The sequence below is a fragment of the Canis lupus genome, chromosome 22 (genome assembly GCF_003254725.2).
Source record: "Canis lupus dingo isolate Sandy chromosome 22, ASM325472v2, whole genome shotgun sequence".
Lineage (NCBI taxonomy): Eukaryota > Metazoa > Chordata > Mammalia > Carnivora > Canidae > Canis > Canis lupus.
Genome location: NC_064264.1, coordinates 17,158,409 through 17,176,750, shown reverse-complemented (window position 1 = coordinate 17,176,750; position 18,342 = coordinate 17,158,409). Strand labels below are relative to the sequence as shown.

The window sequence follows — 18,342 nt, the reverse complement described above, 5'->3', positions numbered from 1 at the left end:
TTGAATGTTGAGTTTAAAGGTTGATCAGATCGCTGTGTTTGAGAGGAAAGGAGACAAATCGAGGATGCTGTCAGTATGTTGGCTTGAGCTACAGGTAAATGATGGGGCAGTAGAATCAAGAGTCAGGTATTTGATATATGCATACAACTAAGATGTCTATTAGATATTCAATATCAATATCACAGTGACATTAAGAAAGAAGGAGGCGATAAGAGTCCAAACTTGAAGAAATAGTATGTGATGAGAGAGGTGGCAAAAGCTTGGGCTCTTCACTTGGAAATCATCACCATCCGGAGTTTATTTAAAGCCATGGGGGTGCAAAATATCATGTAGTGAGAGGGTACCCATAGTCACAGGAGAGGAATACCACTGGGGAAGGGGAAAGGAAATCAGACACACACTTATAGCACTATTCTCTGCCTTCATTGTAATTTTGCAGGTGGTTAGGCTGGAATATTTCCTGACACTTAGAACAGGTTATGTTGCCTTGCAGGGGAGCCAGATTCTATCATAGCATAATCTGAGAGATGTTCACAGGAAGTATAAGCAGAGTTCTCTTTGCCCATCCTCCAGGGAATGGAATGCCCAACAGTAGTCATTTGTTAGTGCATAATTAATTGGATTAAAACATTTTAAGAGACCACTTCTGCTGGTACAGCCTTAATGCTTCATCTCCTGCGAGGAATTGGGAATATAGTCTTCTAATATCGGCCTTCTACTGACCTCCTGGGTAGGTAGGATCAACATAACCCAGTTCATCTCCTCTTCAGAGCCTTTGAACTACCTGGGAAGAGTCACATAAATTAGCACCCAGCATAGTAAGGACTGGTAGAAGCAGCCCAATGTGATCTATTGATCTTTTTGGGGACGTGAGAAGTTTGCCCTTATAAATGAAAGACAGGAGGTAAGTCACTTAGTACCAATAATGCAATATTATATTGAACCTGTGCATCCTGGGGGAGAAGGTGTGCCTGGAAAGAAGTAACAAGTGATAGAGATAGAGAGTGTCAGAAGAAAAGGTCCTAATTATTTCAGAGTTTGGGGGCATCTCAACCAGGCTCTCTTGCCTTCTCCTATCAGCCATTTTTCCTTTGTATTCACATCTATTCCTACCATATAAGATGTCAACTATATGCTAACGATGTGTGCCCCTATATTTCAAGCCCAGTTTTTTTTCCTGAACTTGAGTATTTCTGTTAAGTATACAGAGATCTCTCACCTTCAGCATGTCAGAAAGAGGAGTCCTCATTTTCCTGCCTCTGTCCTGTTCCATTCACCACTTCCACAGGACACCAGCTTCAATCCAGCTTCTGAAACTCAAGCCCAAAAGTCCTCTATAATCTCTGCTTTCCTACTTGTCTATGCTCATACTATCATAACTTATATTCCCTGTACTTCCTATGTTTATTCTGTGCAGTTACCTCTGTCTTTCCTACAACCATCTCTTACCCAACAGCATTATCCTATTTGGTTTCCCTATTCTAAATATCCCCTACTCTCTCAGTATTAACTTTAGAATTTTTAACTTAATTATATAGCTGTGCATGAACTGATCTCTATTTACCACTCCATCCTTAATTTGCACTGCTATGTCATATATAAACGGAAATGAAACTGTAGAGTCTCTCTTTCATGTGCTTAGAGGCCATGAGAAAGCAAAGAGAAATAAATTTACTAACTGCAATACAGCACAAAGTACATGCTTATGTGATAAAAAAATTAGAATCAAAAGTATTTACTTTTAGAAATTTTCAAAATGTTTATGATTTTACTATGAGCTAACTTATGTAAAGAAATGGCATGTATTCTAAAAATTAGAGTACAGAGGCAGTGACAATTTATCTGAATTTACTCTCATGTATTATGATCAGATTATGATAAACTACAATCTCACATTTTTATTGAAAATTTGTAAAAAACAAAATGCATTATCAGAAGTTAAATTTAATTGACTATAAAAAAGAATATGTTGCCTGAAACTGCAACTTGCTACCTTTATCCTTCATTTATGGAAATCTTCCTAATTCTTCAAAACCTAGCTCAAAAGTCATCTTCTTAATGATGATTGTTTTAAACCCAATCAGATATGATTACTCCATCTTATTTTTGCTTTACTTCTAACTCTATTACAAGACATTCTTTATTCTGACTTGTATTGGAATAGTCTGTTGACAATATACTGCAACAAATTATATCTTCCTTGAAGGCAGGTAATATGGATTAAACATGTTTGTTTTCACTGAATAAAACCATCCATCATCAATGAAGATTAGGGTTTTTATAAGAGTATATTAAAATAATGTCTATGTAGTTTTTTAGTTAAAATGCATGAATCAGCAAACAAAAGTTTAACTCAATATCTACTACAAAGCTACCTCCCTGCTAATTCAGAATATGGTTTCCCATAAAGGAATAGACAACTGTGACACAAGTATTCAGCATCCCTTACTGTATACTTATTCTTTAGGTATATTAAAGTCAATATATATAAATATTATATTTATAGCCACTTTAAGTACATATATACGTGTGTGTGTATATATATATTAACAGCAGACCTCTCCACAGAGACCTGGCAGGCCAGAAAGGGCTGGCAGGATATATTCAGGATCCTAAATGAGAAGAACATGCAGCCAAGAATACTTTATCCAGCAAAGCTCTCATTCAGAATAGAAGGAGAGATAAAGAGCTTCCAACATAGGCAGAAACTGAAAGAATATGTGACCACCAAACCAGCTCTGCAAGAAATATTAAGGGGTACTCTGTAAAAGAAAGAAGTCCAAAGAAATAATCCACAAAAACAGGGATGGAATAGGTATTATGATAACACTAAATTCATATCTTTCAATAGTAACTCTGAACGTGAATGGGCTTAATGATCCCATCAAAAGGCACAGGATAGAAAAGCAAGACCCATCTATTTGCTGTCTACAAGAGACTCATTTGAGACCTAAGGACACCTCCAGCCTGAAAATAAAAGGTTGGAGAACCATTTATCATTCAAACGGTCCTCAAAAGAAAGCAGAGGTAGCAATCCTCATATCAGATAAATTAAAGTTTATCCCAAAGACTGTAGTAAGAGGTGTAGAGGGACACTATACCATACTTAAAGGATCTATCCAACAAGAGGACCTAACAATCATGAATATTTATGCACCTAATGTGGGAGCTGCCAAGTACATCAATCAATTAATAACCAAAGTAAAGACATACTTAGATAATAATACACTAATCCTGGGAGACTTCAACACAGCACTTTCTGCAAATGACAGATCTTCTAAGCACAGCATCTCGAAAGAAACAAGAGCTTTAAATGATACACTGGACCAGATGGATTTCACAGATATTTACAGAACTTTACATCCAAACGCAACTGAATACCCATTCTTCTCAAGTGCACATGGAACTTTCTCCAGAATAGACCACATAAAGGGTCACAAATCAGGTCTCAACTGATACCGAAAGATTGGGATGGTCTCCTGCATATTTTCAGACCATAATGCTTTGAAAGTTAAACTCAATCACAAAAATAAATTTGGAAGAAACTCAAACACATGGAGGTTAAAGAGCATCCTGCTAAAAGATGGAAGGGTCAACCATGAAATTAGAGAAGAATTAAAAAGATTCATGGAAACTAATGAGAATGAAGATACAACTGTTCAAAATCTTTGGGATACAGCAAAAGCAGTCCTGATCGAAATAGATCGCAATACAAGGATCCCTCAAAATACTGGAAAAAAACAAATACACAAGCTAACCTTGCACCTAAAGGAACTGGAGAAAGAACAGCAAATAAAACCTACACCAAGCAGAAGAAGAGAGTTCATAAAGATTCAAGCAGAACTCAATGAAATAGAGGCCAGAAGAACTATAGAACAGATAAACAAAACGAGGATTTGGTTCTTTGAAAGAATTAATAAGATAGATAAACCATTAGCCTGCCTTATTAAAAACAAGAGAAAAGACTCTAATTAATAAAATCACAAATGAAAAAGGAGAGATCACAACCAATACCAAGGAAATACAAATGATTTTTAAAACATATTATGAAAAATAAATAAATAAATAAATAAAATAAATAAAACATATTATGAGCAGCTATACGCCAATAAATTGGGCAATCTAGAAGAAATGGACGCATTCCTGGAAAACCACAAGCCACCAAAACTGGAACAGGAAGAAACAGAAAACCTGAACAGGCCAATAACCAGGGAAGAAATTGAAGCAGTCATCAAAAACCTCCCAAGACACAAAAGTTCAGGGCCAGATGGCTTCCCAGGGGAATCTATCAAATGTTTAAAGAAGAAACAATACTTATTCTACTAAAGCTATTTCAAAAGATAGAAAGGGATGGAATACTTCCAAACTCATTTTATGAGGCCAGCATCACCTTAATTCCAAAACCGGACAAAGACCCCACCAAAAAGGAGAATTATAGACCAATATCCCTGATGAACACAGATGCAAAAATTCTCAACAAGATACTGGCCAATAGGATCCAACAGTATATTAAGAAGATTATTCACCATGACCAAGTGGGATTTATCCCCGGGATGCAAGGCTGGTTCAACACTCATGGTAGATCATATCAACAAGAGAAGAAACAGAACCATATGATTCTCTCAATAGATGCAGAGAAAGCATTTGACAAAATACAGCATACATTCCTGATCAAAACTCTTCAGAGTGTAGGAATAGAGGGAACATTCCTCAGTATCTTAAAAGTCATCTACAAAAAGCCCACAGCAAATATCATTCTCAATGGGGAAGCACTGGGAGCCTTTCCCCTAATATCAGGAACATGACAGTGATGTCCACTCTCACCACTGCTATTCAACATAGTACTAGAAGTCCTAGCCTCAGCAATCAGGCAACAAAAAGAAATTAAAGGCATTCAAATTGGCAAAGAAGAAGTCAAACTCTCCCTCTTCACCGATGACATGATACTCTACATAGAAAACCCAAAAGCCTCCACCCCAAGATTGCTAGAACTCAAACAACCATTCGGCAGTGTGGCAGGATACAAAATCAATGCCCAGAAATCAGTGACATTTCTATACTCTAACAATGAGACTGAAGAAAGAGAAATTAAGGAGTCAAACCCATTTACAACTGCACCCAAAAGCATAAGATACCTAGGAATAAATCTAACCCAAGAGGTAAAGGATCTCTACCTTAAATATTACAGAACGCTTCTGAAAGAAATTGAGGAAGACACAAAGAGACGGAAAAATATTCCATGCTCATGGATTGGAAGAATTAATATTGTGAAAATGTCAATGTTACCCAGGGCAATTTACACATTTAATGCAATCCCTATCAAAATACCATGGACTTTCTTCAGAGAGTTGGAACAAATCATCTTAAGATTTATGTGGAATCACAAAAGACCCCGAATAGCCAGGGGAATATTGAAAAAGAAAACCAGAGCTAGGGGCATCATAATGCTGGATTTTAGGTTGTACTACAAAGCTGTGGTCATCAAGACAGTGTGGCACTGGCACAAAAACAGACACATAGATCAATGGAACAGAATAGAGAACCCAGAAATGGGCCCTCAACTCTATAGTCAACTAATATTCAACAAAGCAGGAAAGACTATCCACTGGAAAAAAGAGTCTCTTCACTAAATGGTACTGGGAAAATTGGACAGCCACATGCAGAAGAATGAAACTAGACCATTCTCTTACACCATCCACAAAGATAAACTCAAAATGGATGAAAGATCTAAATGTGAGACAAGAATTCATCAAAATCCTAGAGGACAACACAGGCAACACCCTTTTTGAACTTGGCCACAGTAACTTCTTACAAGATACATCTAGGAAGGCAAAGGAAACAAAAGCAAAAATGAACTATTGGGACTTAATCTAGATAAAAAGCTTCTGCACAGCAAAAGAAAGAGTCAACAAAACTAAATGACAACCTACAGAATGGGAGAAGATATTTGCAAAAGACATATCAGAGAAAGGGCTAGTATCCAAGATCTATAAAGAACTTCTTAAACTCAACAGCAAAGAAACAAACAATCCAATCTTGAAATGGGTAAAACACATGAACAGCAATTTCACCAAAGAAGACATCAACATGGCCAATATGTACATGAGAAAATGCTTGCCATCATCAAGCGAGAGCTTGCCATCTGCTCGCATCACTTGCCATCAGAGAAATACAAATCAAAACCACAATGAGATACCACGTCACACCAGTGAGAATGGTGAAAATTAACAAGACAGGAAACAACAAATGTTGGAGAGGATGTGGAGAAAGGGGAACCCTCTGGCACTGTTAGTGGGGATGTGAACTGGTGCAGCCACTCTGGAAAACTGTGTGGAGGTCCCTCAAAGAGTAAAAAATAGAGCTACCCTAGGACACAGCAATTGCACTGCTGGGGATTTACCCCAAAGATACAGATGCAGAGAAACGGCAGGACACCTGCACCCCAATATTTATAGCAGCAATGTCCACAATAGCCAAACTGTGGAAGGAGCCTGGGTGTCCACCGAAAGATGAATGGATAAAGATGTGGTCTATGTATACAATGGAATATTCCTCAGCCATTAGAAATGACAAATACCCACCATTTTCTTCAACATGGATAGAACCAGAGGGTGTTATGCTGAGTGAAGTAAGTCAATCGGAGAAAGACAAACACTAAATGGTTTCATTCATTTGGGGAATATGAAAAATAGTAAAAGTGATTAAAGGGGAAAGGAGAGAAAATGAGTGGGAAATATCAGAGAGGGTGAGAGAACATGAGAGACTCCTAACTCTGGGAAACGAACAAGCGGTAGTGGAAGGGGAGGTGAGCAGGAGGGTTGGGGTGACTGGGTGACGGGCACTGAGGGGGGCACTTGATGGGATGAGCACTGGGTATTATAGTATATGTTGGCAAATCGAACTCCAATTAAAAAAATACACAAAAAAACACACAAAAAATCCTATATTCTAAATTATTCATGTCCAAACTTACCAGTAGCAATTGTTTTGCAAGATAAATACTTAATTTACCCCAATGTCAGTCATTCTATCTTTTTATACTAAGTATAGCATTCTAAGGAGATGCAAAGATTTAGAGACATTCCTAGTCAGGTATGGATCAGATATATACCGCTAATAAAATAAAGATGAATTGATGGTGTCTGGGCTATACATACAGATATGTATAGGATAGAGGAAGAATGCAAGTGACAGCATTTTGAGTTGCATCTTGAAGAATATAAGTTTTCGAAGTTTACAAGGGGAAGTCATGGAAACATGAAATTGCATGGCTTAATGCAGACCCACAAATAGCCCAAGTGGAAAGCATCTGATCAACAAATGTTGAGAGATAAGTCTAGAAAGACAGGCAGGACCAGACTGAAGAGAGTCTTTTTTTTAAGATTTTATTTATCTATTTAGGGAGAGAGAAAGAGTGTGTGGGTAGGGAAAGAGAGAGAAAGGGAGAGAGAATTTCAAGCAGATTCCTCACTGAGTGTGGAACCTGATGCAGGGCTCGATATCACAACCCCGAGATCACCACTCGAGCTGACATCAAGAGTCCAATGCTTAACCAACTGAGCCATCCAGGTAACCCTGAAAAAAGTCCTCTGTCCCCGTTAGCCCTCTTAGCCCTGAGGAACCACTGAGGATTACTAAACAGTGGGGTCACATGGTTTGGTTTGTGTTTTGAGAAAAATAAATCACAATAAAATGTGAGAGCATTCTTGGTAGGTTCACATGGAAAAGAATGTGAACCTTGGTAGGTAGGTAGACACTTGGTAGGTTCACATAGAAAAGAATGTGGGAAAAAAAGAAGATGCTAAACAATAGCACAGATCCCCAAAGTCTACCAATACTTAAGAGACAGAAAAGAAAAAAAGGAAAAGAAATATTTTCTTTGAATGAGCATTTACACCAAGCTCTATTCTTGTAACTACTTCTTAAGAATATACTGTTTTAATGTTAAGAGGAATGTATTGTTGTCATTATAGTCACAGACTTTTTAAGTATCTACAAATGACATGATACATAGAGGTTTCTCCAAAATTATTGTTCAAAAATTATGGGCATGTGCAATATACAATCTGTGATTAGAGGCAAAACTGTCAATACAAAATCATTCTTTGTTAAATATTTCCTAATACTGAAAATATATTTTCTTTCATCAAAAATCTAATAAAGTGTGTGTATTTGGGTACTGAATAATAATGTATATTACAACTTGGGTGATGATTAATTATATGCACACACACATACATACACAAAACTTATAAGGACATGGGTAACCACTATAAATTAAAAAAGAAAAATTAGATGGGAAAATTAATTTTCTAGATGATAACTCATAAACCACATAAATTATTTCTATGACTATACATATTTGAGTATTCACCTTAACAAATGGCTATCTTTTATTCATTATTGACATTTTGGGGTTGTTTGTAGGCTAACAATCTAAAAACAAATTTTATGTGTACCTGTGTGTGTGTGTGTGTGTGTGTGTTTATGTATGTGCCTAAGAACTTTCCTGATTTGCTTACATTCAATTATGTGAGTTTCTAAAAACTTTAGTCTATATTTGGAAAACATTTTAAACTTTTGGACATGTATATTCAATTGGAAATAAATGTTCCTACTTCAAAATATCATGTTATTTTAATTAAAGAATCTCTCTATTGATTTCTATAGTTAAACTCTTCTTTTATTTTAATTAAAATATGTATTTTTATAATGAACATTATAATTCTTCAAAGATGTTACTTAATATCATTCCGATCAATGTAGTCTGTTCTAAGTCACTCATATAGTATGAGCAAGACTGATGTGATTAGACAAAGAAGATCTCTAATATTTACCAAGCAAATAAATATAATGGAACAAACAAAAGAAAAAAGAGAAAAATGATGGCATCGACTCTCATGTCTCTGATACCTTAATTAACCTTAAATTGCAAAATTTGAGTCACTCCCTTAAAGGGAAAACTGAGTTGGATATGCAACTTTGATTTTTCTTTTACATTACACATTAATAAACCTTTGCAGTGCCTGTTGGCTCAGTTGGTCAGCCATCTGACTCTTGATTTCAGGTCATGATCTCAGAGTGGCAGGATCAAGCCCCAAGTCCGGCTCCCTGCTGCACTTGGAGCCTGGTTAAGATTCTCTCTCTCCCTCTGCTCCTCCCCTTCTCTTGCTCGTGCTCTCTCTCTTTCTCTCTCTAAAATAAATAAATCAGTCTTTGAAAAAAATAAATTACACATTAAGAGATTTTTATTAAAGTCCTTTTTGTCCACTAATGTCTGGTCATAAAAATCTAAGCACACAATTAAACACACACATGCAGACGCACACACACAAAAAACATCGGCCTTCATTTACAAAATAATTTACAGAATTTCTACTGTGCCTGGAAAACAGTTATGAAGATGAATAAAGCCATATGTAAGCTCTCTAGGACCTCCCAGACTAATCACAGTAACAGACACAGAAGTATTTTCAAAACAGTATAGATTGTATTATACTAGTGATTGCTTCACCTAAGAAAGAGTCAGATGTTGATGGCATTTGTTCTGAGAGCCTTGAAGGCTGAAGTCAAAGCAGAGTGTAAGCACAAATGCATGTTGTTCAGGGAAATGGAGCTCAGTTCAGAGTACCAGGGTGGTCTGGTGCCTGTAGGACCTATTGGTGATACAAAGAGCATGAAATTGAAAAGAAAACTGGAGCCACATTTACAATTACCTTGCTCTGTAGTTGTAGACTTACTCTCTCAGCAGTAAGGAACCACTGAGGTCTTTAAATAAAAAATGTATTATCAAACATAAATTACATTAACTTCCCTATGACAAAAGATGCTAGTAGAAAAAGACCAAGAGCAAGGTAAGAAGACAATGCAGCACTGATTTGATTATCCATTCCCTCTGTAAGATTCTGATTTAAAAGAATCATCACAATATTATTTTCTTTACTCTGCCTGAGACTGCCCCTTCATAATTGTCCCTAACCCAATAAACATTTTCTCAGAATCAAGGAAATTAAGATTCCCATCTTACTCCAATAAAGGAGCCTATTTATATTTCATTCCTACTTAAGTGAATATATTTGTCTTCTTTTCAAACTGATCATACTTATTTCTTTTATAACACATTTTTAACCTTCTCTTATTCTTAAACACTCTAGTCACTTTAAGATAAACTCAACTCAAAGAAAGTGTTATAAAAAATTAAAAAATAAAGTGTTATACAAAAAAATGTTTTTAAAAAATAATAAAAAAATAAAAAGATGTTTTAGATTGTTTGTTTTTCTATGGGAACTTTAATGTTATCTAGCCAATTACTGAGTTTGATGCAGGTATGTTTCATTCACCCTTATGCTATTATCATCCTATCTAGCAATAAATGTTTGATAGCTGTTGTCAAACAAGACAGTTTTTTAGAATGATAGGTTAAAATCATGGGAAAATACTATTTTCAGTGCCAAAATTGAAAGTAATCACCTCCTTCCAAAGTGAGAATACATCCAACATTTTCTATTTCTTAACAAAGTAAGCATACATAAAACATAGTTGTTCTCATTTGTCCTTATGTAAGTATTGGCATATCCTTGTTTTTTTCAGAACAGGTACTGAAGTCAACAGCATCATCCCATAAAAACTTGAGGAATTTATTTAAGATTTAATCAATGGTTAAATTTTTCTCTTTCTACTCCATAAATTGATTTAAAACTTTAGTAAAACCCCAAAATGCTCACCATGATAAACACCATCAGTCTGGGGTGAAGTTATGGATGTATGGGTGATTTGAATTGTGAATGGGGTGATAGTTACTACCTAAACACACCTATCTCTGGAAACATCGATTCAAACTTTGATGAGTTATTATTTTTGCATAAACTTTACACAAGTAACATATGTTATTTTGTACATATTAATATATTAATAAAATATTAGACATTATATGAGTCATTCTGTATGGCATTAATAGATGTTTATTTAGGTATTTCCCCCCAAAATACATGGATGTGAAAGCTTTCTGATTACTCAGCAGATATGGGTATTCCATTCATGGACATTCATTAATTATATTTGAGCATGATTATTCTCGCAGCAATTATATATATAATCATATATTATATAATTTATAATATTATAAAATTATATAATAGATTTTTATATATAAAATATCTTCATGTTAAACTCTGAGGCAAACTTTACTTACCATTTTACTAAAAAAAGGTTTTGGTAGAAATTTCCTTTCTATAATACAGTCTTATATTTTGTACCATGTTTATAAGGCACTTTTTAAAAAAAGATGTTATTTATTTATTGGGGTGGGAGGCAGAGAGCACAAGCAGTGGGAACAGGAGAGGGAGAGAGAGAAGCAGGCTCCCTGCTCAGGATCCTGAGATCATGACCTGAGCAAAAGAGAGATGCTTAACTGACTAAGCCACTCAGGCACCCCTATAAAGCACTTTTAATTATTAATTATTTAACTAAAATTTTCTTTTTTATTTTTAAAATTTTTTAAGATTTTATTTATTCATGAGACACACAGACTGAGAGAGACAGAGGCAGAGACACAGGCAGAGGGAGAAGCAGGCTCCATGCAGGAAGCCCGACGTGGGACCCCATCCCGGGACCCCAGGATCATGCCCTAGGCCGAAGGCAGATGCTAAACCGCTGAGCCACCCAGGGATTCCCTAACTAAAAATTTCAAAAGAATATATTGATTATTCTGAGATTTAACATTGTTAATATTAATTTGTGTGTGTTTTTTTAACAATAAATTTATTTTTTATTAGTGTTCAATTTGCCAACATACAGAATAACACCCAGTGGTCATCCCGTCAAGTGCCCCCTTCAGTGCCCATCACCCATTCACCCCCACCCCCCGCCCTCCTCCCCTTCCACCACCCCTAGTTCGTTTCCCAGAGTTGGGAGTCTCTCTTGTTCAGTCTCCCTTTCTGATATTTCCCACACATTTCTTCTCCCTTCCCTTCTATTCCTTTTCACTATTATTTATATTCCCCAAATGAATGAGAACATATAATGTTTGTCCTTCTCCGATTGACTCATTTCACTCAGCATAATACCTCCAGTTCCATCCACGTTGAAGCAAATGGTGGGTTGTTGTGGTTTCTAATGGCTGAGTAATATTCCATTGTATACATAAACCACATCTTCTTTATCCATCATCTTTCAATGGACACCGAGGCTCCTTCTACAGTTTGGCTATTGTGGACATTGCTGCTATAAACATCGGGGTGCAGGTGTCCTGGCGTTTCATTGCATCTGTATCTTTGGGGTAAATCCCCAGCAGTGCAATTGCTGGGTGGCAGGGCAGGTCTATTTTTAACTCTTTGAGGAACCTCCACAAGTTTTCCAGAGTGGCTGCACCAGTTCACATTCCCACCAACCATGCAGGAGGGTTCCCTTTTCTCCGCATCCTCTCCAACATTTGTGGTTTCCTGCCTTGTTAATTTTCCCCATTCTCACTGGTGTGAGGTGGTTAATATTAATATTATATGCATGTTCAATGCTGTTATGGTATAGTTGTCTGAATCTTAATATTTCAAATGGGATAAAAAATAATGTTAAAAATTAGACACTGAATAAATTCAATAGGAAAATAAAATTCTCCATATGAATAAAATGTGCATGTTGTTACTAGATATAAGTTAGTACAGTAGACATCATTTCCATTGTTTTACTTTAGATTACTGTCATCCTACTAATGATGTCTCCCCCTTCTCTTTTTCTCCTGGATCCTCCCCTTAAATGGGGTAGAAGTGAGGAATGCCCATATTCCCTTAACAAAGAAATCTCAGCAACTAGGCCACTCAGATTATTTAGCACTTTGTTCAATAGCATTATAAGAAGGAGATAAATAAACTGCATCTAATGATGAGACTACATTAAAACATTTCCTTGAAAATTTAAGTGACAACCGCAGTAAGTAACCATAATATCTTAATGTACTGGACAAAGTGAACTGGGTTTGTTTAAATGTCTCAGAATTACTGATTTTACTGCGAGGATAGAAAAGGATATGTGTAGCTGACCAGTGAGGAAAGGGTAACTAAGTATTATACATTATATTCCCTGGGGACGAGAGGATTATCTAGGAATATAAATGGCTCTATTAACTAAATAACTAAAAATACATCCTATGTAATATTAATAAATTTCAAGCTGGAATAATTCATAAATTTACTGCATATATAATGACATTATGTAATTTTCCTATTACACAAATAATTATTATCTTATCTATAAAAATCATTAAGTATAATGAGTGATTCATTTAGGTATATATACATAAAAACATACTGATATTATCATAGGAAATATCCATATTATAAACACTGTTGCAATGATTATGCATAAAATGGAATCTGACAGATATTTGACATATATGACCAAAGAATCAGGAGGACATTGTAATATCTCTTCAATAAAGCAAATAAAAAATACAGAGAGTCTATGGATCTTATCATACCAACTAAAGTTATATGATAAAAGCATGGTCTTCATTTAGGCAAAGAAAAGTGTAGCATAATTCTGAACAATTATAAGGACAGAAGGTAAAGTAATCCCAAATTTTAATGGCATTGGATTATATGTCTTTCATAGTGTTTGGTTCTACATTAAATAATGATTACATAAGCATAATTTGTCAGGAACTACATTAACCAAAACACAACTAACAAAAATATGAGGATGGAAGTTGAAAAAGAATTAGAAGTAGTATGTTCAAATTTACACATTTAAAAAATTAGTAAATAAAGGTATTTAAAGGTGTTTAAAGTTATGGTGATTCCTACAAGAAATAGTTATGAACACTAAAGATTAAGTATGTTTAACTCTAAGAAGTGGTAAAAGATATGAGGAAGGAATGTGGCAAGATATTTTAATCTTATTTTTAATTGTACTGCACTGTTAATATTTTAGTTGCTATCACATAATGACTAAGAGTATCAATCTACAACCGGATTGCCTTGGTTCAAATCTTAGTTTCACTACTTAACAACCTAGGGCCTTAGACAATTCACTAAACATCTATTTATCTATCTTAAATACCTATTCATCTTAGTTTCCTCTTTTGTGAATTTAAAAATTAAAAGTGGTTCTATTGGAGGGTTCTTCTCAGGGCTTAACGCTCTAATATTTAAAAAGCATATGCCAGGGGTACTGGGGCTGGCTCAGTTGGTAGAGCACATGATTCTTGATTCTAAGGTCAAGGTCCACACTGGGTAGAGAGATTACTTAAAAATAAAGTCATAAATAAATAAATAAATAAATAAATAAATAAATAAATAAATAAATAGTGTGTATGATTAGGTAAGCATTATAAAAGAATTAAGTAAAATAAAAAGAAAAGAAACATCATGCATACAGATAATGGTGAATGCATTTCATAACACATAATTCAAATTTTAATTAACATTACTTATTACTGAAAACATTGCTTTGAGTAAGTGAAATAGTATTTTTATGATGGCACCTGATACATTACAAATATCTAATTTTATAAAGGTTTTTTTAATAAGATGATAAGTACTTAGAGCAAACAGTTGTATGTTTTGAAGTACTAATTTTATGGGAAGGAATTAGACATTATAATATTTGGCATTGTATGTAATTTGTGATATCAGAAAGCAAAGTGAATGAAAACTGCAGCATTTTCTGAATTTGTTTGTAATTTCATTGAGAAATTGAAAATGCTTTTATGTCATTTCAATGCTAATTATTCAGTATGCCAAATAGTATGCTTATTTTCTTATGTTTTAAAAAATTCAGAAACTCACTATCCAACATGCAAAGGAGAATTCCTGAATCTTGAGTCCTAAATCTCAATCTATCCCAAACTTCAAATTGACACCTCCTTGAATCAATGTATGTCTTCAAATCCTCATCTGGAAAAGAACAAAAAACCAGGAAAGTCATCTCTCATTCTCATTGTTTTAATCAATATTGATCAGAAATTTAATGTTCAATCATCAGTGGGTCTCATTCTATTAGTATTTCAGAATAATTAAGATTATTTATAAAATACTGGCAGTTCTAATTTATAAGCAAGTTGTACTGTAAAGTTCATTTGTTAGTCACAGACTATAAAGGTCAGAAAAGACTTCAGAGGCCATCAACTTCCCCACTCCATTTTTGGTATAAACCGTCCTGGAACATCCTTATCACTGACAGATGGTCATTCATCCTTTGGTTAAAAATGTCAAGTGATCACAAGCTCAGTAATTTAAAGGCAGCTCATTTTGCATCTGGACAGCTGGAGTATTTATTAAATTTTACTTCTATTAAACTGTTTCCCTATAGTCACACATACTTGCTACAAGTATTTATTTCATGTCAGATAATGTCAAATACATTGAAATCACAGAACTAATAGTCCAATAGAAAGGACACAGAATAACCAAATAATGGCACAGATATATTATTATAAATTGAGATGAATGTAGAAAAGGGAAGAAAAAAGTTACTGTTAATGTTCAGTTGGGAAATCTGATGTCCTTCAGGGGCTCACACTCACACAGAAACAGGCTTTAAAAAGTCCTATTGCTGAACTAAGAAGAGGGGATTTAAATGGAGGTTGGGGGACAGGAGTGGAGGGTACCAAGAGGAGAGGAGGAGAGGAAAGCCTGTTTCACTTCAGAGATCAGTGTGAGGAAGACTAGATGTGTAGGTTCCGAGGCAGACAGCTGCATTCAAGAAGCCGAAAAAGGGACAAAGTATGTGAAGCAAATTGTACAAGAAGGAAAAAGTTGCAAGAGGAAACTAGAGAGGTAGTAGAGGCCAGGCAGAGTTAAGGCCCCAAGGGTCCTTCTAAATTTGCTACTATCTCCTCCCTAAAGTGATATCCAGTACATGTACACCCTGTCCAACATTATATGTGACAGTAGTTACCAAGTCTGTTTCTCAAATCTCAGCTGAATGAGTGTCTCCAAATCCATCCACCATTTTTCATACTGTCCAGAAAAGTCACACTTCCAATTGGCCTCCTCTGCTGCTGAAGTTGTACGTTTGGGTTTGTAGTAATTTTAACAATGTATTGCTAGAACTAATCATGATATTATACTTGTCATCTTTGTTAAATAATGATTTGAGCTACTATTGATATTTGCCATGATCACATAATTCATGTCCAAATCTGGTCATATTTGAGGGTCAAAGCGGGAACCATCAAAAGTGGGAAAGTAACACAAAGACAATAAATATAAACCAGTCCTCCTAAGGGCAAACCAGGGTTTATACATGCCTAATAAAAAAAAGGATGCCCAGTTAAATTTGAAGGTCTGACAGATAATAAGTAAATAAATTTTCAGTATAAGTATGTCCCATGCAATAGTTGAAGTTGACTTATGCTAAAAGTTATTTATTCCCTCTAACCTTCATTTAACTGAAGGTCCTGTATTTTTGCTGAATCTGGCAGACTCATCTGCATCTATAGGACTCACAGTAGCCTAATAAATATTTCCATCATCTGTGGTTCCAAATGATGACTACTTCTGCACCTGGCAAAGCACAGTGACCATTATTACATTAAAGTCTTTCAGAAATCATAAGATTTTCATAATGTTTGTTAGAGGACAGAATAATACAAACAACCTATTGAGCACCTTCAATATTTCAAGCACTCTGCCATTCTCTGGAAATTCAAAAATAAATAAGACAAGACTCCTACTCTCAGGATGCCACCATAGGAAACAAGGACAAATATCTAAAATGCAAGGTGAAAGTGATGTGTTAAAAGTGGATAGAAGGCAGCCCGGGTGGCCCAGCGGTTTAGCACCACCTCCAGTCCAGGGCGTGATCCTGGGGTTCCGGGAGAGAGTCCTACGTCAGGCGCCCTGCATGGGGCTTGCTTCTCCCTCTGCCTGTATCTCTTCCTCTCTTCCTCTCTCTCTCTCTCTCTCTCTCTCTCTCTCTCTTTCTCTCTCTCTCTCTTTGTGTGTGTGTGTGTGTGTCTATCATGAATAAATAAAATCTTTTTTAAAAAAGTGGATAGAAAACTTGATAGGAACATAATCAGGGAGTTGTTAAATACTAGGGAAATTTATGTAGACTGGGAATTTGATATTGAGTAGCAGTTCACCTGGTAGAAAAAATAGGGGAAGACAGCCCAAACAGCGCTCCTAGCTTGTGCAAAGTCACTATTTGAATGTGAGTGTCTAGGAAACACTGTAGAGTGCAGTGAGCATGAGAAGATAGAGCTACAGATGAGATTAGGACAGTGGACTGCAGCAAAGGGCCTTGCTGAAAAATATATACTAGTGATTCTCATTTATTGATTGTATATCATGTGCCAGGCACAGTGGGAATAAAAGTTAAAAATAGAGAGAAAGATATTTCGGAAGTTATCTGAACCTGGATCTCTGACAGAAGGGCAAAGATAACTGTGAAGTGCTCAGCTTAGGCAGTGGGGTAGATTGTGATGCCATTTCCTGAGAGAAAAAAAAAAAAAAAAAACAGAGGAAGAATAAGTAGGAGGTGAGAGAAGAGGAGGCAAAGTGGAGCTTGGGAATGTTAAATCTAAACAATGTTTCCCTTTTTATTTTTAATAGGGTGATAACAAGATCATTTTACTCGATGACTAACAGAGTATGAAGTCGGAACAGCATTTTTGTGGATGTTTGGCTATTTTTAGGTTCTTTGTTGCCTAAGTGAAGGTTTGTGCAATGAACAGATACATGAGTGGCAACGATGTCAGTTTCTCCAGACAATAGCTCTAGATCAGTGTAGCCCAGGTCTCGTTTCTCAGGGGCAACTTCTCATTATGCTGAGACAGAGCTGCCCTCGTAGGAAGGTTGATGGCTTCCCAGATTGCAAAACAGAAGTGAATTGATAAGAAAGGTGGTAAGAAGGTTATTTCCTGATTGAATCACATAATTATACAGTTAGCACTGAGTTCTGTTTTTAGAGACTGAAGTTAAAATTTACTTCCTGGGAATGGAGGTGATTGTATGTTAGGCATCTAAGAAAAGAGTGAAGAGCATTAATCAGCAATGCATTTACTTTTATAAATCCAAGTTATTTTCTGAGAACCTCAGGAAATTTCCTTGAATTCTAAACACTCCAATTACTCTTTAGATCTTTTAGTAAATTTTTACAAATGAAATTTATATATCTACTACACATTTCTAATATTTGGGGTTTTAATTTTTACTTTTTCTCTCTGCTTCTTTATTTAAGTGGCATTTAAAAAGATAAGGAAACATTTATATAGTCCCCCAGCACTTTGCCCCAAGTAAGTACTCAACAAATGGTTTTGACTGACTACCCAATGTGTATTATAATAGTAGCATAGTGGAAAATTCTTTCTTGCTAAAGAGAAAAATTAACCCTATCCAGTCCTTT

At 35.6% G+C, this 18,342-nt stretch overlaps 1 long non-coding RNA gene across 5 annotated transcripts in view; it reads right to left on the bottom strand.

Annotated features, from left to right (window-relative positions):
* Positions 1-13,557: 13,557 nt before the first annotated feature.
* Positions 13,558-18,342, bottom strand: part of LOC112678783 (uncharacterized) — a 42,550-nt gene continuing 37,765 nt past the window's right edge. For all 5 annotated transcript variants that reach the window (XR_003147845.3, XR_003147848.3, XR_003147846.3 and 2 more), the window contains one exon: positions 13,558-14,888. This is a non-coding gene — a long non-coding RNA (uncharacterized LOC112678783). The remainder of the gene's footprint in view (positions 14,889-18,342) is intronic.